Here is a 22,441-nt window from a genome sequence, read left to right as displayed (position 1 = left end):
AAGTTCCCCAGTTTGGGGAGTTCAGAGCCCTGAAACCTAACTATAAGTGTTCCCAATGCAGAACGTACATAAGAACCAGAGTGCTTAATCAACATTTCTGTTGGCAAGCAAGGTCCCAAGGAGTGTGTGGAAGCACAGCAGAAGTAACATGGAGGACTTTTAGGAATGTTCTCTGCCACCTTAGTTTCCTCCCTCTTTCTCCATATATCCCTCCCATTTTCCCTTCTTTCCTTCCTTTCAGATAACATGTCTGGGGCAGGATATGGTGAGGAAAATGCTTTTACCTCACTCCCCTATAACAACACTGACCACCCCATGAGCCTTGGAGAAACAATTTGCCTAATTTGGAGAGAAAAACTCCATTCAAGCCCTGCTGGGATGCAAGTTCAAATCTGCATGACCACAAAACCCACGTTCATGGACCCACTTGCCTCTATTGCTTTTTTAAGCTATAGGAATGCTGGATGAGGAATGTTGTCTGTTATTTACTAGCAAAACACGATCCCCCTTTGAGCCTTCATGTCATTATCTATACGATGAAAATGGACAAGCACAGAACATTTCCAGTGTTACTTTTGAAATTTTCAGTGCTATCTTACATGAAAATAACATGAAGACACAGAAGCAAACCTGCCTTATTCCCCCTTATGCCTTGACTTCTTGGCCTCCAGAGAGGCCTCCAAGACCCTCCTTGGATGATCCAGGGTTCAGCCCAGCACTGAGCTAGACGACCACGGGCTCCCCTTCCAGCCCAGTGAGTCTTTGCGTGACTGTTTTGGGCTTTTTTTTTCTAGACTCCCATTTCTTAAAAGTTTGAGAGCCAGTCACAGATCTCCATTTCACCCAAGGGCTGGCATGTCACGAGGTCACCAATATTTGTTTTATGTACTGCTAAGAGATTAAGGGGCAGTATAATTTCAGAGAAAAGTTAGGTTCCCTGGAAGTCAGGAACCCCAGCATCCTGCCCTTAAACACTCGAATGACCTTGAGCAATGAAAGGTCTCCAGACCTTCATTTCTCATCTTCAAATGAGAAGACAAATTGGACAACATCACTGTTTCCTAAAGTGTGGTGTGTACACCGCTGTGGAAAGTAAGCAATAGGTAGAAAAAAGTTAGGTGCTTTTATCTTATGTATATATCTATAAATACTTAAATAGCCCCTCAGCTCTACAGTATCTTAGCTATTATTGCTACAGCAAGGCTGAAGTCGGTGACACACACACAAGCAAGACCCAATGCTAGTACATGCGGTGAAGGTATCGCACCTTCAGGAATTGTCCTTTCCACCCAAACTGTCCAGAAAGATTGACACCGATGAAATGGATCACTATTGTGGGTCCTCATATACCAAATTCCCGTGAGCTTTGCTGAGAAGACCTCAGCAGTGCATCAAAGCATCCCTTTGATGCAATGTGAATAAGGTTTAAAACAGTTATTAATGTGGCTAGTAACTGACTGCAGTTTGGGAAATCCTACACTTGATTTCTTGGTTTCTTCCACGTCTAGCTGTCTTTGACGTGTGAGGTGCTTAGACGAAAGTCAGTGTGCTCTCTTCAGGTCAGTCTTAATCTATAACCTGTGTTATACATGTGCCTCATTAAGGACAAATTGCTAGTTCCAGATGGGGAATTTGGAGCAGGCTCTTTTTTCTCTAAATGAATGGGGCTCTACTCCAAGAGCACAGACTTCACATATATGGGTATAAACACATACATACACCAAAGTCAAGTCACTTTCTATCCCTCTATTCACTGTTTAGGCCCTGAAGATATTGTTTACAGCCGGACACTTGGCTTGCAGGGAAGAATCTCATCCACCTGAGATCTTAGGCACAGTGCCTCCAATCCCCTCCTCTCTTTCTGTTAAATTTCTGCAAAGACAGGAAGTACCAGAGTGATGCAGAGGTTGGCTGCAAGGTTGAGAAGAGGCCCCAAAGATGTAAGGCTTAGGATGACCCTGAAGAAGAGATGGGGTTTGGGCAGTCGGCATGGAAGCTAGAGAAAATTCCAACTGGGCAAGGAAGGAGTGGGCACTATAAATGGGGGACAGGGAAAAGACTGGAACACAGGGTTTGGACTGGGAAGCAAAGAAGATGGTATAAGACAGGTTCGAGGGGTGGGTTAGAGAGAACCTGATGGCCCACCAAATCTTTTAAGCTCCACTCTGTGCCACTCACATGCTACAAAAGGATTTATTTCAGTGTGAGGTAAGATGTAAGTGCTACTTTAAGAATTTAACTGAACCAAAATGGCCTGGGGACCAGGATGCTACTCTACTGTTATAGGGGAAAAAAGCCAACATAAAATGGTGCATTAGTCTGTTTGGGCTGCCATAATAGAATACTAGAGACTGGAGGCTTAAACAACAGAAATTTCCTTTCTCGCAGTTCTGGAATTCTGCAGTCTAAAATCAAGATGCCAGCAGAGTTGCTTTCTTCTGAGGCCTCTCTTCCTGGCTTGCAGACAGCTGCCTTCTCACTGAGTCCTCACATGGTCTTACCTGTGTGTGTGCATGGACAGAGAGAGGCCGCTGATGTCTCTATCTTCTTATAAGAACACGAGTCCAGTCTGATTAGGGCTTCACCATTATGACTTTATTTAACCTTAATTACCTCCTTAAAGACCCTATTTCCTCATATAGTCACATTAGAGGTGAGGGCTTTAACTCAGGAATTGGCAGGGGCGGGGCGTTTCTGCCCTATGTGAGAGGGTTGGGAATGGCACAGAGCCCATCCCGCTGAAGGCTGTGCCTGTGCTGCCCTTCCCACCTTTTCCAGTGGTAAGATATAGGCAGAGAGGGAAGAGCGTTCTAGAACAGGCTTCATGACTTGCTTCAGTTCAAACCTATTCAAACCCAAGGACAAGCATTCACTCTTGTGGAGCAGCACAGCTTACCAGATTTTCAGGGGTTGGGGGAGAGTTTAAAGCCCAAATAAAGTGTTAATTTCTCGTTGGCCGGGGGCACAAGCCGCCCACACAGTGTGGGCAGGTAGCTCCCTCAGCATCCAAACTCCCTCTGTGGGGAAATGAAACCCCCGGGGTCATTTGGAGGAAAGGTGCAGTTTCAATACACCCATACAAAGGGAGTAGAGTCATAAGATTTATTACTTTCAAAAATAGATAACTAATGAGAGCCTACTGTACAGCACAGGGAACTCTACTCAATGCTCTGTGGTGACCTAAGTGAGAAAGAAATCTAAAAAGGAGGGGTATATGTATACGTGTAACTGATTCACTTTGCTGTACAGCAGAGACTAACACAACATTGTAAAGCAGCTATGCTCCAACAAAAATTAATTTAAAAAATAAAAAAAAATGATTTATTACTTATATATCCCCGAAGCAAAGGGACACAGTGAGCCGGGGGAAGGGCAGTCTTCCACCCCAGGTCACAAGCCAGCAGGAGCTAGAGCGGGGTAGCAAGCACCTAGTCTTTACAAGGTGATTGGGGCAGAGGCTACTAACTTTTCACAGGCTTAACTCTAAGTGGTTTTTTTTTTTAAACATCTTTATTGGAGTATAATTGCTTTACAATGGTGTGTTAGTTTCTGCTTAATAACAAAGTGAATCAGTTACACATATACATATGTTCCCATATCTCTTCTCTTTTGCGTCTCCCTCCCACCCTCCCTATCCCACCCCTCTAGATGGTCACAAAGCCCCGAGCTGATCTCCCTGTGCTATGCGGCTGCTTCCCACTAGCTATTTTACGTTTGGTAGTGTATATACGTCCATGCCACTCTCTCACTTTGTCACAGCTTACCCTTCCCCCTCCCCATATCCTCAAGTCCATTCTCTAGTAGGTTTGTGTCTTTATTCCTGTCTTAACCCTACGTTCTTCATGACCTTCTTTTTTTTCCCCCTTAGATTCCATATATATGTGTTAGCATACGGTATTTGTTTTTCTCTTTCTGACTTACTTCACTCTGTATGACAGACTCTAGGTCCATCCACCTCACTACAAATAACTCAATTTCGTTTCTTTTTATGGCTGAGTAATATTCCATTGTATATATGTGCCACATCTTCTTTATCCATTCATCTGTTGATGGACACTTAGGTTACTTCCATGTCTTGGCTATTGTAAATAGAGCTGCAATGAACATTTTGGTACATGACTCTTTTTGAATTATGGTTTTCTCAGGGTATATGCCCAGTAGTGGGATTGCTGGGTCGTATGGTAGTTCTATCTGTAGTTTTTTAAGGAACCTCCATACTGTTCTCCATAGTGGCTGTATCAATTTACATTAAAAAATTTTATTTAAAACCCACTTAGCTCTAAATTTTTAAAAAATTTTATTTATGTTTTTTGGCCACACAGTGTGGCATGCAGAACTTCCCTGACCAGGGGTCGAACCCATGCCCGCTGCAGTGGAAGCTCAGAGTCTTAACCACTGGACCACCAGGGAAGCCCACTCAGTGGTTATATTAAAAGGTTCCACCGGGGAAGGCAAAGCAGGAACCTGTGGGGATACCCTAAACCTATCTAAAAGTCCAAACTCTGAACTTTTGGTGTTAGTAGGGTCACCATACTGTAAAATGCCTAGGCAGCCACTCAGAAAAACAAAATTTTTTCCTCAAAGTTGTTTTTCTCATCACACCTTTCTAGTTTTGACCCTCTTGCATTATTATCCTAGCTAGGACAGGAGGTGACATGATGCAGCTGCAGGAAGGGCTTGGGGGAAAAAAGCTCAGTGAGGGCAGCCTGGAGCGGAGTAAGATAGATCCTGGGTGAAATCCCAGCTTCACCACTAGCTGTGTGACCTTGGGCAAGTGACCTCACCTCTCTGAGCTTCCATTAAAAAAAAATTTCCATTATCAAAAATTTTAAACAGAAAAATAGAAAGAGAATACAATAAACACTTATACATCCGCCCAGATTCAACAAGTCTAAACTCTGCCATATTTGCTTCAACTAAGCCACTTTAAAGTAAATTACAAACGCTAAGAACCATCGTCCCTAAATACTTTAGCATTTGTGTCCAACAAAAGAGAACATTTTCCCCCATAACCACAAAACTATTATGCCTCAAAAAGACAGTTCCCTGGGACTTCCCTGGTGGTCCGGTGGTAAAGAATCCACCTTCCAATGCAGGGAACTCGGGTTCGATCCCTGGTCAGGGAACGAAGATCCCACATGCTGCAGGGCAACTAAGCCCACGTGCCACAACTACTGAGCTCCCACGCCTCAACTAGAGAGCCCGTGTGCCGCAAACTACAAAGCCCACACACCCTGGAACCCACGCGCCACAACTAGGGAGAGAAAACCCGCACGCCACAGCTAGAGAGACGCCCGAGCCCGCACGCTGCAACAAAAGATCCCACATTGCCACAACTAAGACCTGACGCAGCCAAGAAAATAAATAAATAAAATAAATAAATATTAAAAAAACAATTCCCTTATATATATATATATTATTTAATATTCTGGCCATATTGAAATTTCCCCAATTGTTCCCAAATTATATTTTACAGATGGTCCATTCACACCAAGATCCAATCAGAGACCTTGCATTGCATTTGGTCATTATGGATCTTAAATCACTGAGTTTCCATTCTGCTCATCTGTAAAATGGGAAAAGAATAGTACATACCTCACAGGGTACACAAATTAGACATAATACATGTTAAGGGGTTAGGCTAGTGCATCCAAAAAAGTACACTATTATTATTAGCTTCCTTACTGGACTTGCTCTGCTCAAGGCAGCAGTGCATTGGGATGGAGTGTCTTGAGATGTCAGTAGCATGGGCTAGAGATAATGAGGCAACAGGTCCCAGCATCCTCAGGGATGTAGACCCACAAGCTGCATTTTGCCCAGCCCTGGCCTGGGGATGGAGGGAACCAGTCTCACCTTGACCACCTTCAGCACCCCCGATTCCTGGTCCAGCCCTTGCTCCCCCTGGAAGCTCTGCTCCCTCAGGAACTGCTCCACGGTCTGCACAGTCTCCAACACCTCTTTTTTCCACTTTTGGCTGGGATGCAGGCAGTGAGCCACGAAGGAGTTCAGCCTGGAAGCTGGGGTGACAAAGAGCTCCGGGGGCACTGCCATCTCTGTCTTGAGAGTACCACTGGTGGCTAGATCTATACCCACACACCTACCCAGCTCCTGGCACACACACTCTTCTTTAAGGGGACTCCTCCTCAGCTGACCTCCAGCACCCTGTGGAACAAAGGACCAGAGTGGAGAGGAAACAAGGGGTGTCTGGCTGACCAGGGGATCCTCTTCCTGGAGGCCATTCACTGCAGCTGGGGTACCGAGGGACACTGGGTGAAACCACCTTAACAGGCGGGGCTTTTAGTCACCCTTTCTGCTGTAGGTTTCGTTTCTCACCTCTTAGTTTCCCTTTTACAACTTGGAAACTGAAACTGGCTTGAGGATGGCCCTGGGAAAGGCAACTCCCCCAGGAGATGGGAGTTGGATGGTATCCACCAATCCCATCCCCACAAGCTTGTCACCCAAAACAGGCTCAGTAAGAGCAGGCACTCGCTGGAGGTTGGGCTGAACAGTGGGAATTCTAGGGTTCCGCAGAACAAACTCTGGAATTCCAGTCTGCCCTTTGCCAGACTCTTAACCTCTCTGACTCTCACAGAAATAATCCTTAAAATGGGTTTAAGAATAATACCTACCCCATAGGTTGTGTGGATTAAGCAAGAGGACATTTAGCAGAGAAAACATTAAGTAAATGCAAGTACTGTTATTCGTTCACTGTACATCTATTGAGTGCTTGCTGGGTGCCAGACATTGTGCGAAGAAGACAATGTAAGACGTGGTTCCTGCCCCAGGGGCTCTCAGAGCAGTGGGGGAGACAGAGGAGACACAGAGAGTCCAGTGTCCTGTGTACTAGGAGAAAAGAGGGCACAGAAACTTGGTGGAAATTCAGGCAGAAGAGTTTCTTTGGGGTCACCTGTGGTGTCAGTGAACACCTGCTTGAGATGAGTCTTAAAAGACTGGGAATGCGGCCACGAGACAGAGGGCACAAGACAGGATAAGGCTGAGAAGTGTGAATCATCCTGCCATATGCCAGGACTCGGCTGTCAGATCCACGTTGGCATGGAGGGCAGGGAGGGGAGAGGGGAGAGCTGTGCCTGGACAGGTGGGCAGGGATTGAAACTCGGAATGCCATTCATTCATTCATTCAACAAACATTTGTTGAGTGCCCGCTATGTGCCAGGCAGGTGTCCTGGGGATACAGCAGTGAATAGGCAAAATTCTCGGACTGCAGAGAGCTAACACTCTAATGGTGGAGACAGATAATAAACAGGATAAATAAGTAACATTATAATAATTAAGACGGTGATGAGCGCTAATCAGGAAAATAAAGCAGGGAAAGAGGTTAAAAGGTACTGACTACGTGTGTGTGGGGGGGTGAGAATTGGTAATGTTCAGGGGTTCAGTCTCAAGAAAGGTGGCTAGGGAAGGTCTAAAAGGAGACATTTGTGCAAAGACATGAAGGAGGCGAAGAGTGAGCGGTATGTATGTCAGAGGGAAGAATGAGAGAAAGTGGGACTTCCCTGGTGGTCCAGTGGGTAAGACTCCACTCTCCCAATGCAGGGGGCCCAGGTTCGATCCCCGATCGGGGAACTAAATTCCACATGCATGCCGCAGCTAAGAGTCTGTATGCGGCAACTAAGAAGTCCACACGCCCCAACGAAAGATCCCGTGTGCCGCGACTGAGACCCGGCTCAGCCAAAAATTTAAAAACAATAAAATAAATAAAAACAATTAAAGAAGAATGGGAGAAGGAACAGCAAGTGCAAAGGCCCTGTGGCGGCAGTATGCCTGGTGGGATTGAGGAATAGCAGTGTGACTGGAATGGAATGATCAAAGGGGGAGAGTGGGAGGGGATGAGGTTTGAGTACAAGAGTAGGGGGCAAATTGTGTAGGATCTTGAAGACTACTAAGACTTTGGCTTTTACTCTGATTGAAATGGGGAGCCACTGGGGAGTTCCAAGCAGAAGAGGGACATGGATGGACTTTCATTTTAATGGTACCACACTGGCTGTTCGTGGGAAGGCTGGATTAAAAGCAGAGGGTGGGGAGTGGAGGTGAGAGCAGAAGCAGGAATTCAGTTAAGAAGCTACTACAACAGTCCAGGCAAGACATGTGGCGCCTTGGATCAGAATGGTAGCAGTGAAAGGTAGGGAGAAGTGGTATGATTCAATTTTCTTATTATGGAAAATTTCAAACATGAACAAAAGTAGAATAATACAATGAACCTCCACGTACCATCCCCCATCTTCAACCATTATCAACCTGTAGACAGTTTTTTAAATGTTTATTCAGGTCTTCTGCCCATTTTAATTTTTATTGGCCACCCGGCATGCGGGATCTTAGTTCCCCAACCAGGGATTGAACCCATGCCCCCTGCAGTAGAAGCACAGAGTCCTAACCACTGGACCACCAGGGAAGTCCCAACCTACAGACAATCTTGTTTCAATGATATCTCCATCCACATCTCCCCTCCTGTATTATTCGGAAGTGAATCCCAGACCTCATATCATTTCACTGGCTATATTTTGAGTATAAACAGGTCTTGCTAAAGGATAGAGTGTGATGTGAGAGAAAAATTAGAGTCAAGGACCACTCTAAGGCTTTTGGCCTTAGCACTGGAAGGATAGAATTGTCCTTAACTGAGAAGGGAAAGACTGGGCCAGGGCACAGTGTAGGCATGAAGGTCGGGAGCTCGGCTTTGGAAGCAAACTTGAGTGTCTAGTGAGATGCGAGTTGGCTAGGGAGTTGCATATTTGAGTCTGGATTTCAGGGACGAAGTCTGGGGTTGAGATACAAATGACCAGCATAGATATATTTAAAGCCATGAGGCTGGATGGGTTCACCAAGGGAGTGAGTATAGAACAAGGCAAGAAAAGGACCAGTGACTGGGCCCTGAAACACTTAATAGTATTAAGTGATTGGGGAGAGGCAAGCATCCGGCAAACAAGAATGCGAAGGAGTAGCCAGGGAGGTGGAAGAAAAATCCGGAGTGTGTTTTGATAGCCAAGTGGAAACATTGTTCTAGGAAAGAGAAAGTGATCCAGTGGGTCACATATCAGGTGAATCTGCGCTGACTTTGTCCTGAGGGCAGTGGCAAATCAGAGGAGCGACCAGAGGTGAAATGACCATTCTGGAAAGATTGGTCTGGCTGCTTCTGTGGGGAGGATGGATTGCAGGGGGCAGGGGTAGATATGTAGGGAGAGGTGTCAGGACACGTACAGTGATCCAGGTGAGAGGGAAGGTGACCCGGACTTGGCTGGAGAAGGGATGGGATTCTAGGTCTACCTTGGGGGAAGGGTGAACAGGACTTGGTGACTACAGGTAGGAGGTGAGGGAAAAGACAGGATGGCTATCAGCTCTCTGGCTTGGGTACCTGGGTAATGGATGGAGGGTACTATTAACAAAGGGAGGAAGATACAAGGAGGAGTGGGAAGTGGGGAGGTCTACAAGGGTAGCTGTTTAAGCCAGAGAGCTTAAAATAGTTGTCCACATTGCCTAATGCTTCCGATAAGTTCAGGAATATAGGTCTGAGAAGCACCCAAGAGGCTACTGGTGATCATTGTGGGTGAAATGTAAGGGAGAGCTGGGAGCAGAAGCCAGATCTTAGGTGCGGGGTTGAAGAGTAAGTTGGGGGAGGAGGATGGAGACCAGGAGTGTAGATAACACTTTCAAGAACTTTGTCGTGAAAGGGAGGAGAAAGACCAGGTGTTAGCTGGAGGAAGTGGTGGGGTGGAGGGTGTTTGTTGTCTTAAATACCATTTGGGGGGAAAAAAAAACCCTCAATCATGACACGTTTCAATTTAAACTCTCCAACTGGCTAACCCCAAACGGAAAGAATCACATTTTTAATTACATAAATTCTAAAAGTCTCCATATTTTCAAAGTTTGGTAGTGCCTGGTCCTTAAACAGTCCTATATTATAACGGTTTAAAGAGCAGTGGCAATTTCGCAAACCAAAGTCAACAATAAAGTGAGATTCCAAACATTTGTCCTATGTTTATAATGACAGATAATGAGCTTCAAGACAATATAAAAGTTATTCAAACAAAAGTTATTCAAACATTCAGACCTTACATCTTAGTTTAAAACATTTTTTTGAAGTATAATTGATTTACAACACTATATCAGTTTCAGGTGTACAACATTGTTATTCAATATTTTTACAGGTTATAGTACATTTAAAGTTATTATAGGCACTTCCCTGGTGATCCAATGGTAAAGAATCTGCCTTCCAATTCAGGGGACACAGGTCTGATCCCTGGTCGGGGAACTAAGATCCTACAGGCGGCAGGGCAACTAAGCCCGCACGCCACAACTGCTGAGCCCATGTGTCCTGGAGCATGCAGGCCACAACTAGAGAGAAACCTCCACACCACAACGAAGAGCCCACGTGCTGCAATGAAAGATCCCGCACGCCTCAATGAAGATCCTGCGTCTCGCAACTAAGACCCAATGCAGCCAAAAATAAATTAAATAAATAAGTAAATAATAAACCTTTGAAAAACTGAAGTTATTATAATATATTGGCTCTATTCCCTGTGCTGTACAATATGTCCTTGTAGCTTATCTATTTTATACACAGTAGTTTGTACCTCTTAATCCCGTCCTCCTATTTTGCCTCTCCCCACTTCCTTCTCCCCACTGGTAGCCACCACTTTGCTCAATAGACCTTACATATTAGTTTTGATTCATTTCATTATTCATTTTCATGAGATATCTGGGAGTTCAGCAGCTTTCAAGATTTCAAAAGGGGGAATTCCCTGGCAGTCCAGCGGTTGGGACTCTGGGCTTTCACTGCCAGGGACCAGGGTTCAACCCCTGGTCTGGTATTTAAGAACCTGCAGGCCTCGCAGTGTGGCCAAAAAAGAAAAAAAAAAAAAAAAGATTTAAAAAGGGAACATGGGGCTTCCCTGGTGGCGCAGTGGTTGGGAGTCCGCCTGCCGATGCAGGGGACATGGGTTCGTGCCCCAGTCCGGGAAGATCCCACACACCGTGGAGTGGCTAGGCCCATGAGCCATGGCTGCTGAGACTGTGCGTCCGGAGCCTGTGCTCTGCAACAGGAGAGGCCACAACAGTGAGAGGCCCGCGTACCGCAAAAAAAGAAAAAGGGGAAACATGCAGTCGATTGTGTATTGGTTTTATGGTTTGTAGAAATGCCACGCAGTTGGGCACATTTCTATGGCGGTGGGGGAAGAGCTAGTGGTTAGGAAGGGTGTGGGATGGGTTTTAGGAAGGAGGAAGATGCATAAAGGTGGGTTTTCTCTTAGCTTGTGTTCCTCCAAATGCAGAGCCTGAGACAAGGATTTGCATGTGACTTGTTTTGGGAAATGATCCCAAGGGACAGGTGTGGGGGATTGAGAAGGAGGAAAAAACAGTCCAAGAAATATCATGAAATTGATCACTACTGTGGGCAGCTGAGCTTTGATCCCACTGGGGACCCTCTAAGGAGCAATGCAGAACGTGCCTCAAAATTATCCAGCTGAGAGGTGGAGGAGGGGAGTATGCACTCACTGCACTCGCTGGTTCCTGTCTTTCAATGGGCCAAGGCTTACCCCCTGGGGTGTTAACTCCCTGGAACTTCCATATTTGCTCAGAATTACTTGGAAGGCTTGTTAAGACACAGATTGCTGAGTCCCACTTCCAGAGAGCCTAACTCAGGTAATTCTGGGCTAGCTGCTGAGAATTTTTATTTCAAAGAGGTTCCCAGATGATGTTGATTCTGCTGGTCTGGGGTCCGTACTTTTGAGAATCAATAACTTAGAGGTTTGAACTTTGAATGGTGACAACATGGGGGAGAAAGAAAGTTGACTCAAAGTCATGGAGTTGTGAGCCAGCATTCAGTGTTCTGGAATTGCAAGTGTTTGGCCACGTCTGGTATGTTTTGAGAGTGACGAGGAGAGACTGAGAGGTCAGCAAGAGCTAAATGGTCAAGAACCCTGAATGCCAAGCAAAGGAACTTGAACTTGATTCTGTAGGTAATAGGAGCCATTGGAGAATTTTAAGCAGGGGAGGATTCTGTTTCTATTTATGCTTCAGAAAGAGCACAGTGGTCTGGGTAGAAAGGGGTGAGCTAGGGGGACATGACCATAGAAGTCTACAAAATGAACAGCCGGATCTTGGCACTCGTGGGGATGAGGGGCCTCTCTTAACGAGCATGATGGTGTCACAATCCTTGATGTGCAGTCTGAGAAGCTATTGATTCCACAGTTTCTGGCCCCGGGACCCTCCATGTAAGGTCCTCCAGCCTCTTCAACCTTCTCTTTCAAGTCGTGGATGGAGTCATCAGGGTCAATGGCGTAAGGCTTGCCCTGGCCACTGGAGTCCTTCATGAAGACCTGGATCTCAGGAGGGAAGGTCTCCAGCACCTGGAGGCTCCTGAAAGGAGAGACAGTGGTGTCCACTGGGGCCACATGTCCTCTTGTTTTCATAGTTTTGCCTTTCCCAGAATGTCATATGGTTGGAATCATCCAGTGTGTAGTCTTTTCAGACCGGTTTCTTTCAACTAGCAATATGCATTTAAGCTTCTTCCATGGCTTTTCATACATCACCACTCACAGTAACAAATTATTTTTTTCTTGTGATGAGAGCTTTTAAGATCTACTCTCTTAGCAACTTTCAAATACACAACAATATTGTTAGCTATAGTCACTACACTATACATGACAGCCCCAGGACTTATTTATCTTATAACTTGAAGTTTGTACCTTTGGACCACTTTCAGCTATTTCACCCACCTCCCACCTCTGGCAACCAGTCTATTCTATGTATCTGTGAGTTGTTTCTTTTTTTTTTTAAAAGATTCCACATATAAGTGATCTCATACAGTATTTATGTTTCGGCCTCTGACTTAATGCACTTAGCATAATGCCCTCAAGGTCTATCTGTGTTGTCACAAATGGCAGATTTCCTTCTTTTCATGTGGCTGAATAAAATTCCATTATCTATCTATCTATCTATCTATCTATCTATCTATCTATCTATCTATATCTATATGTCACATTTTCTTTATCCATTCACCTGTTGGACACTTAGTTGTTTCCTAGTCTTGCTTTGCCTATTTTATTTTATTTTTTTTACACACACTGCATGACATGCGGGCCTTAATTCCCTGACCAGGGATCAAACCCATGCCCCCTGCAGTGGAAGTGTGGAGTCTTAACCACTGGACCACCAGGGAAGTCCCCTGCTTTGCCTATTTTAGAATCAGATTATTTGTTTTTGTTTGTTTGTTTTTTGCTATGGAGTTGTTTGAATTCCTTATAGATTTTGGATATTAACCTCTTATCATATATGTGGTTTGCAAATATTTTTTCCCATTCCTAGTTTGCCTTTTCATTTTGTTGATTGTTTCTTTTGCTCTCCAGGAGCTTTTTAGTTTGATGTAGTCCCATTGGTTGCTTTTTGTTTTTGTTGCTTGTGGTTTTGTTGTCATACCCAAAAAATCATCACCAAGACCAATGTTAAGGAGCTTTCTCTTTATGTTCTCTTCTAGGAGTTTTACAGTTTCAGGTCTTACATTTAAGTCTTTAACCCATTTCAAGTTAATTTTTACAAATGGTGTAAGATAGGGGTCCACTTTCTTTGTTTTGCATGTGGGTATCCAGTTTTGCCAACACCATTTACTGAAGAGACTATCTTTTCCCTGTTGAGTATTCTTGGATCCCTGTCAATTAGTTGCCTGTATGTGTGTGGATTTATTTCTCGGCTCTTGATTCTGTTGCATTGGTGTATGTGTCTGTTTTCATGCCAGTACCATACTATTTTGATTACTCTAGCTTTGTAGTATAATTTGAAATCAGGAAAAGTGTTGCCTCCAGCTTTGTTCTTCTTTCTCAGGATTGCTGTGGCTTTTGAAGTCTATTGCAGTTCCATACGAATTTTAGGATTGTTTTTCCTATTTATGTAAAAAATGTCATGGGAATTTTGATAGGGATTGCACTGGATCTGTAGATTGCTTTAGGTTGTATGGACATATACTCTCCGAGTGAGATGTGCATGTAAATGATTTGCCTAAGACCTATTAAAGCAAAACAAAAAAAGTCAAAGAAACTGCTACATTAGAAAATACTAAACGTGTAGAGTATGGGCGGCTGGTGTGTGCTTGGGATGACCCAGCCCCCTCCAGGCCAGAGAGGTGGGTGGGAAGCAGCAATTACAACAGACAAGGATGACCCTCCCTGTTTACCCCTCCCTCTGGGCCCATTTTATTCCGGGCTGCATCGTTTAAACTCAAAACACACTTTTAATATAGGGCCCTTGTAGCCATCTTTTTGTGCTACTCTTCACAACCCATGAGCAGGGTCACAGGAAACTGTAAACAGGTCTGGCTTTCCATGTTACCACTCATACAAGCCAGTGCTTTTCCACACTTGATCTACGGATCACAGACACGTGAGGATTATGCAAAAGAACAAGAACAAAACTTTATTATAAGTTTCACATCGAAACAGGGTCCACATGAGGCCCAGCCTGGGAGGAGGTGGACACTGATGGCCTCGCCCCAAAGTTATTGGCTCAGGCCAACTTCCTCCTCTTAAACCCCAAGGTAATGAATCGAGACCTGGAGGAGAATGACTTGGTCGATGGCCCAGTGGTTTTTTGTCCAGCCACGCCCTGGGCAGGTGATGAGGGGGCCCTAAGAGCAAGGCTGCACCTTGCTGTGCCCACTGCGGAGCTGAGGCTGATAGGAGTAGAGGCCGGAACCGACACACCCCTAAAGTCCGCCTTGGCTGGGCATGGGCTGCGCCCTCCGCTGGAAGTAGGGGGGCCCTGCCTGGGTGCGCACCCAGGGATGTGATTTAAGATGGGGGCAGTAGTGCCTCCAAACCTAGGCTTCTTCTTAGGGCTGGGTCCCATGGTCACCATGGGGTGGCTCTGGTGATGCGGGCCCCAGGAGTTCAGGCCCACGCTGCCCCCATTGCTGTGTGTGGTGCTCGGGGGCCCCCTCTTTCTTGATGTCACTCTGAGAGCTGCAAACATGCAGCTCAGATCATCTAGGGCAGCCGCTCTGCTCCCAAAACCCAGCTGTGTGCTGGCATGGGTGCCCACAGTGGAATTTCTGGATGATGAACACCCAGAAGATGCTTGTGCGGGGCCGCCCGAAGCTGGGGGGCCTGGAGCAGAGGCAAAGGCTAGGGCTTTCCGTTTCCTATGCTGGGGAGAGCTGCCACAGGCGGTGGTTCCTCACTGCTGCCAATCAGGGCCCCCAGGGATGTGCATTAAGATGGGGGCAGTAGTGCCTCCAAACCCAGGCTTCTTCTTAGGTCTGGGTCCCGTGGTCACCATGGGGTGGCTCTGGTGAGGAGGGTCCCAGGAGTTCACGCCCACGCTGCCCCCATTGCTGTGTGTGGTGCTCGGGGGCCCCCTCTTTCTTGATGTCACGCTGAGAGCTGCAAACATGCAGCTCAGATCTAGGGCAGCCGCTCTGCTCCCAAAACCCAGCTGTGTGCTGGCATGGGTGCCCACGGTGGAATTTCTGGATGAACCACCCCCAGAAGATGCTTGTGCGGGGTCGCTCGAAGCTGGGGGGCCTGGAGCAGAGGCAAAGGCTGGGGCTTTCCGTTGCCTATGCTGGGGAGAGCTGCCGAGGTCCCCGATGGCATAGGTCTCACCCCGCAGCGCTCTGTTGCTGCGCCGGAACACTGCTTCCTTCTCTGAGTCTAAGTCTTCGGCGGTGACCCGGAAACCCGACTCAGGGGCTGGAGGCAGCCTCAGAGGCTCCCCTCGCCTGTGCGGCAGCAGAGGAATCCTGCGTTTTCGGGGCCTGGGACTGTCAGATGTGCAGGAGCCCTTCCTCCAGGGCCCTTTCTGCCCTCTTGCTGCCTCAGCATTTTTGTCAGGCTGGCTTTTCCTCTGGTAAACCACCAGAGCTGCAGAGGGCGATGGAGGGCCCTCCTCACCCCCTGTCTTTGCAGACTTCTGGGGCAGCCCTTGCGGTATGGCGGGACCCCTCCTTCTTTCCACTGGCAGGAAACCTCGGGTGGAGCTATATGAGCTCGTGATGGCGTTTCTTTGGGGGCAGGAGCTCATACAAGAGGTCTGTTGTTTCCTGGCAGATCTGTCCTCTGCCCACTTGGCGTGGACCTCTCTGTAGAGGTCCAGGCCTGGGCACGAAGAAAGAGCCCCCCAGGGGCCTAAATGCAGATCGTGCGCCCCCGGTGTCATTGGGGCTTCTCTGGTCATCGTTCTTCCCTGTGACTGTGGGGACTTCCTCCTGCTTGGCCATCCCTTGCCCGCTCTCTCCCAGGGCCCTCAACACCGTCTTCTCTGTGCTGTAGTTCAGGACACAGCTGGGTGTCGTGGCCGGCACTGGCTGCCCCCGTGCCACACTGACAGTGACTGTGTCCACTGCGGACACTGAGCTGCGGGACGTCGTGGAGGTGCGAGCATCCATCACTGCCTTCTTCCGATGGCCTCGCCTGCAGATGGAGATAAGGATCCCCATAAGGAGTGCAGCGTCTGCGGGATGGTAGAATGGGGTCTCAGAGACTCTGTGGCAAAGCGCAGATGGCAGAGTCACTGGACACTTGTGGGCTGGCCTGCGAGTGGATAGCCGGCCATAGACAGCTGGGTGACCCGGGCTGGCCACGGGAAGTCGGTGGGCGCGGGGAGCGGGCTGGGGGCAGCCGAGCCCTCCTGGCAGGTGCTGGTCCCCCAGTGCCCGGGACGAGGGTGAGGGGCAGGGCCTACCTAAGTAACTGCTCCTAGAGAACTTGGGTGAGGTCGGTCCGTGAATACAGAGCTGGGCTCCGAGCACTCTCCTTCAGCTGCCAACTCGGCCAAAAGCGGAGTGCGCTCTCTTTGGCCTGTTGCCTTTTTATACTCTGAAACCTGTGAGCGAACAATGGGCATGCGTTGGCGGGGCGCAAAAGTTTAGGGAGGGGTGGCGCATGCGCAGAGTACACGTCAGGCCCTGGGGCGCACAGGTGAGGATGCGCGCCCCTGGACCGTCTAGCGCTTCTGAATCTCCCGGGGGTCTGAGGGCTGGACGTGTTTGCCTTGAGGGTGATGAGCTTCTTGGCAGGACAGCTGGCCCTTCTCCCCTGGCCGCGCCCCAGTGCTGTCGGGGTAACTAACTGTACTGGACGGGATCCCCGCCCAGCAAAGTGGAGCAAGGTTGCTGGCTGTGCAGCTCCCACAAGAGGCGGCAGCTTTGGCAGCAGCGCCTCTGCGTCCTCCTGCCCTTTCCCCTGGCGGCACTGGAGGGGAGTCGCTAAGAACGGAAGTGCCCACACCATCCAGATCCTGCTGGGGTGACACCTGAAGTGGTGGCCAGGGTTGGCTGAGAGGGCCATACTTACCATATGACACAAAAACCCACTCCTAGGCAATTAACCAAGAGAAAAACTTTTCACAAAACACATATGTGAATGTTTTAGCTATCTTGTCCACAATTCCTAAATTTAGGACTATTGAGGTTATCCAATTTTCTTGAGTTTGTCATTTTTTAATTGTTCTTGGAATAACACTATGTATACGTATTGTTTCACAGTCTAGAGTTAATATTTTACCAATTAAATAAAATTCAGAAGGCTTACATCCATATAGATTCTTTTACCTTCCACTCTTTGTTATAGCTGTCATACGTGTCACCTTTATATGACGTCAACGCCACCCTCTGAGACTGTGGTATCCTTTTTTCATACATATACAGGGAATTCCCTGGCGGTCCAGTGGTTAGGACTCAGCACTTTCACTGCTGGGGCCCCGGGTTCAGTCCCTGGTAAGGGAACTAAGACTCCTTAAACTTAACCCCACTCTGGGGCAATGTCCCAGCCAGGCAGAAACTGCAGGTGGAGCTGGAGACCTTGCAGAGTTTGGCTATACTTCCAGCTCAGCCCAAAGCCCAAGGATGATTCTGGACTTTCATTCTGACTCGTGCATTTCAGATCTTTCTGGGTTTGGACCTGGTATATATGTCCCTCCCAACCCGCCCTGCCTGCCCCTTCAGTTGTCACCCCAGCAGGATCTGGTTGGCTTGGGCACTTCTGGGGTTTTTTGTTTTTGTTTTTGTTTTGCACTTCTGTTCTTAGCGGCTCTCTCCTCCAATGTTAGCAGGTGGGAGGGCAGGCGGACGCACAGGCGCTGATGCCAAATCTGCCACCTCGGGCGGCGGCTGCTGAGCCAGGTACCCTGCTCTCCAGCTTTCCTCCTCTGGTGGCTGAGGACCCATCCTGTACAGTTAGAGCCGGCCGGGGAAGAAGGGGCAGCTGCCCTGCCAAGAAGCTCATCACCCTCAAGGCAAACACCTCCAGCCCTCAGACCCCCGGGGAGATTCAGAAGCGCTAGACGGTCCAGGGGCGCGCATCCTCACCTGTGCGCCCCAGGGCCTGACGTGTACTCTGCGCATGCGCCACCCCTCCCTAAACTTTTGCGCCCCGCCAACGCACGCCCATTGTTCGCTCACAGGTTTCAGAGCTGCATCCCAGCAACAGGCCAAAGAGAGCGCACTCTGCTTTTGGCCGAGTTGGCAGCTGAAGGAGAGTGCTCGGAGCCCAGCTCTCTATCCAAGGACCGACCTCACCCAAGTTCTCTAGGGGCAGTTACTTAGGTAGGCCCTGCCCCTCACCCCCGCCCCAGGCACTGGGGGACCAGCACCTGCCAGGAGGTTTCGGCTGCCCCCAGCCCGCTCCCCGCGCCCACCGACTTCCCATGTCCGGCCCGGGTCACCCAGCTGTCTATGGCCGGCTATCCACTCGCAGGCCGGCCCACAAGTGTCCAGTGACTCTGCCATCTGCGCTTTGCCATAGAGTCTCTGAGACCCCATTCTACCGTCCCGCAGACGCTGCACTCCTTATGGGGATCCTTATCTCCATCTGCAGGCGAGGCCATCGGAAGAAGGCAGTGATGGGTGTTCGCACCTCCACGACGTCCCGCAGCTCAGTGTCCGCAGTGGACACAGTCACTCTCAGTGTGGCGCGGGGGCAGCCAGTGACGGCCACGACACCCAGCTGTGTCCCGAACTACAGCACAGAGAAGACGGTGTTGAGGGCCCTGGGAGAGAGCGGGCAAGGGATGGCCAAGCAGGAGGAAGTCCCCACAGTCACAAGGAAGAACGAAGACCAGAGAAGCGGCCCCAATGACACCGGGGGCGCACGATCTGCATTTAGGCCCCTGGGGGGCTCTTTCTTCGTGCCCAGGCCTGGACCTCTGCAGAGAGACCTCCACGCCAAGAGGGCAGAAGACAGATCCACCAGGAAACTGGAGACCACCTGTATGAGCTCCTGCCCCCAAAGAAACGCCATCACGAGCTCATATAGCTCCACCCGAGGTTTCCTGCCAGTGAAGAGAAGGAGGGGGTCCCGCCATACCGCAAGGGCTGCCCCAGAAGTCTGCAAAGACAGGGAGCAAGGAGGGCCCTTCGTCGCCCTCTGCAGCTCCGGTGGTTTCCCAGAGGAAAAGCCAGCCTGACAAAGATGCAGAGGCAACAAGAGGGCAGAAAGGGCCCTGGAGGAACGGCTCCCGCACATCTGACAGTCCCAGGCCCCGAAAACGCAGGATTCCTCTGCTGCCGCACCGGCAAGGGGAGCCTCTGAGGCTGCCCCCAGGCCCTGAGCTGGGTTTCCCTGTCGCCGCTGAAGACCTAGACTCCGAGAAGGAAGCAGTGTTCCGGCGCATCAGCAGTGAGCTGCAGGGTGAGACCTAGGCCATTGGGGGCCTGGGCTCCATGCAGCCTTCCTGTCCCTTTCTGCTGCCTGCCACAGGCGCTGCTTCTCCGCAGAAAATGTTTCATAGTTATTTCTGTTTTAATATGATCATGGTACATTAAAATGTATTAGTGCTTGCCTGTGAACACTAAGGTCACTTGTAATTTTCTGTATTGTTCTATATTTTTGTGACTAAAGGCATTACTTGGGGGAATTAAAAGAATATCTTGAAGCGATTTTGGCTTTTGATCTGCCACTAATTGCTATTTAACCTTAATTCAGGGGTCGGATTCTTTGACCCAAGGAAACAGAATAGTATAAAAAGAAAGAATGTGAGTGTCAGATGGTGGCAGTGATTAAGTATAGCAAGAGACGCCTTTGCAAAAGTTACTGTTGGTCCCAGAAGACTCTCACTTAGCTGTGTGGCCCTGGGCAAGTCACTTCACCTAAATCTCTGAATTATAGGGCTGTGCTGATGATTTAAAAGTGACTGAGCACGGTGGACACTCGGAAATCCTGGGTTCTCAATAAAGCCACTGCCCTGCTCTTTGGTCCTTTGGAATTACTAGATTAGTAAAATTTATACTTGACAGTAATTTTAGCTTAAAGTTTATTTTGTCTATTTCATCTCAGCCTTTTGGCTAAGATCAAGTGTAGTATCTGTTCTTGTCAATTTAAATAGCAAGAGAAAAGAAAGGAAAATAACGGGCATGCCCCCACACTCTTCAGACAATAGGAGCCTCTTAACCTGTTCCTTTGTCCAGAGACACAGGCCATTTCTCAGTGAAGGCCTCTGCCATCACTGAGGTTGCAGGGGAGATGTGGTAACTGGGGAGAAAAAGACCAATGGGGATGACCCCCTCACTCCTCAACATCCAAGCCCCCCACTTTCTCACTTGTCTGGCTAGAAATAAAAGGTTGATCCCATGGTTTTAACTTTCAGCTGTTGCTGGACTTTGCGTGCCTTGCCTAAGCTGGGAGACAGAGGCAGGAAAAAAAACCCACCATAATCACCCTGTTATGGGCTGTTATTCAACTTTGGACTTCCAGGCCCCATCTGCCTGTTAGCGTTCACTTCTTAGAGTTTCAAGTGCATGCTGTTTGTCCTCTATCTTGCCCCATGTGGCTCTCAAGCCCTCGTAATATGACCACATTTCTCGTGCCACATGTAAACATTCTAACACTTTGCAGATACTGAATTAAAAATCTATTATTTACATTGACTTCACCATTTTCATTTTCCTGGTGTGTTCAGTAGAAAATTCAAAATTACATATGTGCCTGGCATTATGTATTTTTTGGTGAGCAGTGATCCAGAGGATGGAAATGTATGCCTCCTTCGACTCCTTAAACTTAACCCCACTCTGGGGCAATGTCCCAGCCAGGCAGAAACTGCAGTGTGTCTTGGAGAAGGTCTTTTGCATTGAGATAGTAGGATGCTCTTTTAGCTTCAAGAACTTGGATGTTGTTGAGTTTAACCTGGTATAAGTTCAAATTAGAGTGTTTTAATTTTAGGATGTTAAAGGTAATCCCCATGGTAAACACAAAGAAAATACCTATAGAATAGTCCCAAAAGGAAGTGAGAAAGTAATTTAAATATTTTATTGTAAGAAATCAGCTAAACACACACAACGAAAGATAGGGGCAAAAAAGCTTTGGGCAGATGGAAAAGAAACAGCACAATAGCAGAAATAAGTCTTTTTTTTTCAGCAAACACTTTAAATGTAAATGGATTAAACTCTCCAATCAAAATACAGAGATTGGCGGAATAGGTAAAAACATATGACCCAACTATATGCTGTCTACAAGAGACTTACTTGAAATCAAAAGACTCAAGCAGGTTGAAAGTTAAAGGATAGGAAAAGGAATTCCAACCTCAGTGAGAAAACTCAAATAGTAACCAAAAGAGAGCAGGAGTGTCTATACCAATATCAGACAAAACAGACTTTGAATTTAAAATGGATCAAAGAGTTACATATAAGAGCTAAACTATACAGAGTTCTGAAGAAAAAAAGAGATAAATCTTCATAGTCTTGGATTTGGCAATGAACCCTTAAATATGATAGCAAAAGCACAGGCAACAAAAGGAAAAAGAAATTGGACTTTATCAAAATTAAAATCCTTTGTGTTTCAAAGAACACCATCAAGAAAGACATAATACAACCTTCAGAATGAAGGAAAATGTTTGCAAGTCATATATCTGATAAAGCCTAGTATTCAGAATATGTAAAGAACACTGGCAACTCAACAATAAAATGTCAAATAACCAAATTTTAAAAATGAGAAAAAGAATCTGCATAGATACTGCTCCAAGGAAGAGACACAAATTGCCAATAAGCACATGAAAACATGTCCAAAATTATTAGTCAAAATTATGCAAACTGAAACCACAGTGAGATACCACTTCATACCCACTATTGTGCCATATAATTTTTTTAAAAACAAGGGTTGGCAATGATGTGGGGAAATTGGCACTTTCAAGCATCGCTGGTGCAAATATGAAAAAGAAAATAGTTTGGCCGTTCCTCAAAAAGTTCAACACAGAGATACAGTATGGCCCAGGAACTCCACTCCCAGGTATATGTCCAGGAGAAATAAAAAACATATGTTCACACGAAAACTTGTACATGAGTGTTACATTGTCGTATCATTATTCATAATAGCCAAAAAGTGGAAACAACCCAACTATTCGCCAACTGAGGAATGGAAAAATTAAATGTGTTATATCCATACAATGAATATTATTCAGCTATTAAAAGGGTGAAGGACAGATACATGCTACAACCTGGATGCACCTTGAA

At 47.3% G+C, this 22,441-nt stretch overlaps 1 protein-coding gene and 1 pseudogene across 2 annotated transcripts in view; both read left to right on the top strand.

Annotated features, from left to right (window-relative positions):
* The window catches only part of LOC125963841 (UDP-N-acetylglucosamine--peptide N-acetylglucosaminyltransferase 110 kDa subunit-like), a 673,346-nt gene that overhangs the window by 152,379 nt on the left and 498,526 nt on the right, over positions 1-22,441 (top strand). The window lies entirely within an intron of this gene.
* Positions 20,262-20,367, top strand: LOC125964141 (uncharacterized; annotated as a pseudogene).

Source organism: Orcinus orca, chromosome 3 (genome assembly GCF_937001465.1).
Source record: "Orcinus orca chromosome 3, mOrcOrc1.1, whole genome shotgun sequence".
Taxonomy (NCBI): domain Eukaryota; kingdom Metazoa; phylum Chordata; class Mammalia; order Artiodactyla; family Delphinidae; genus Orcinus; species Orcinus orca.
Note: the sequence above shows the minus strand (reverse complement) of the source record. Positions and strands in the feature narration are given on the sequence as shown.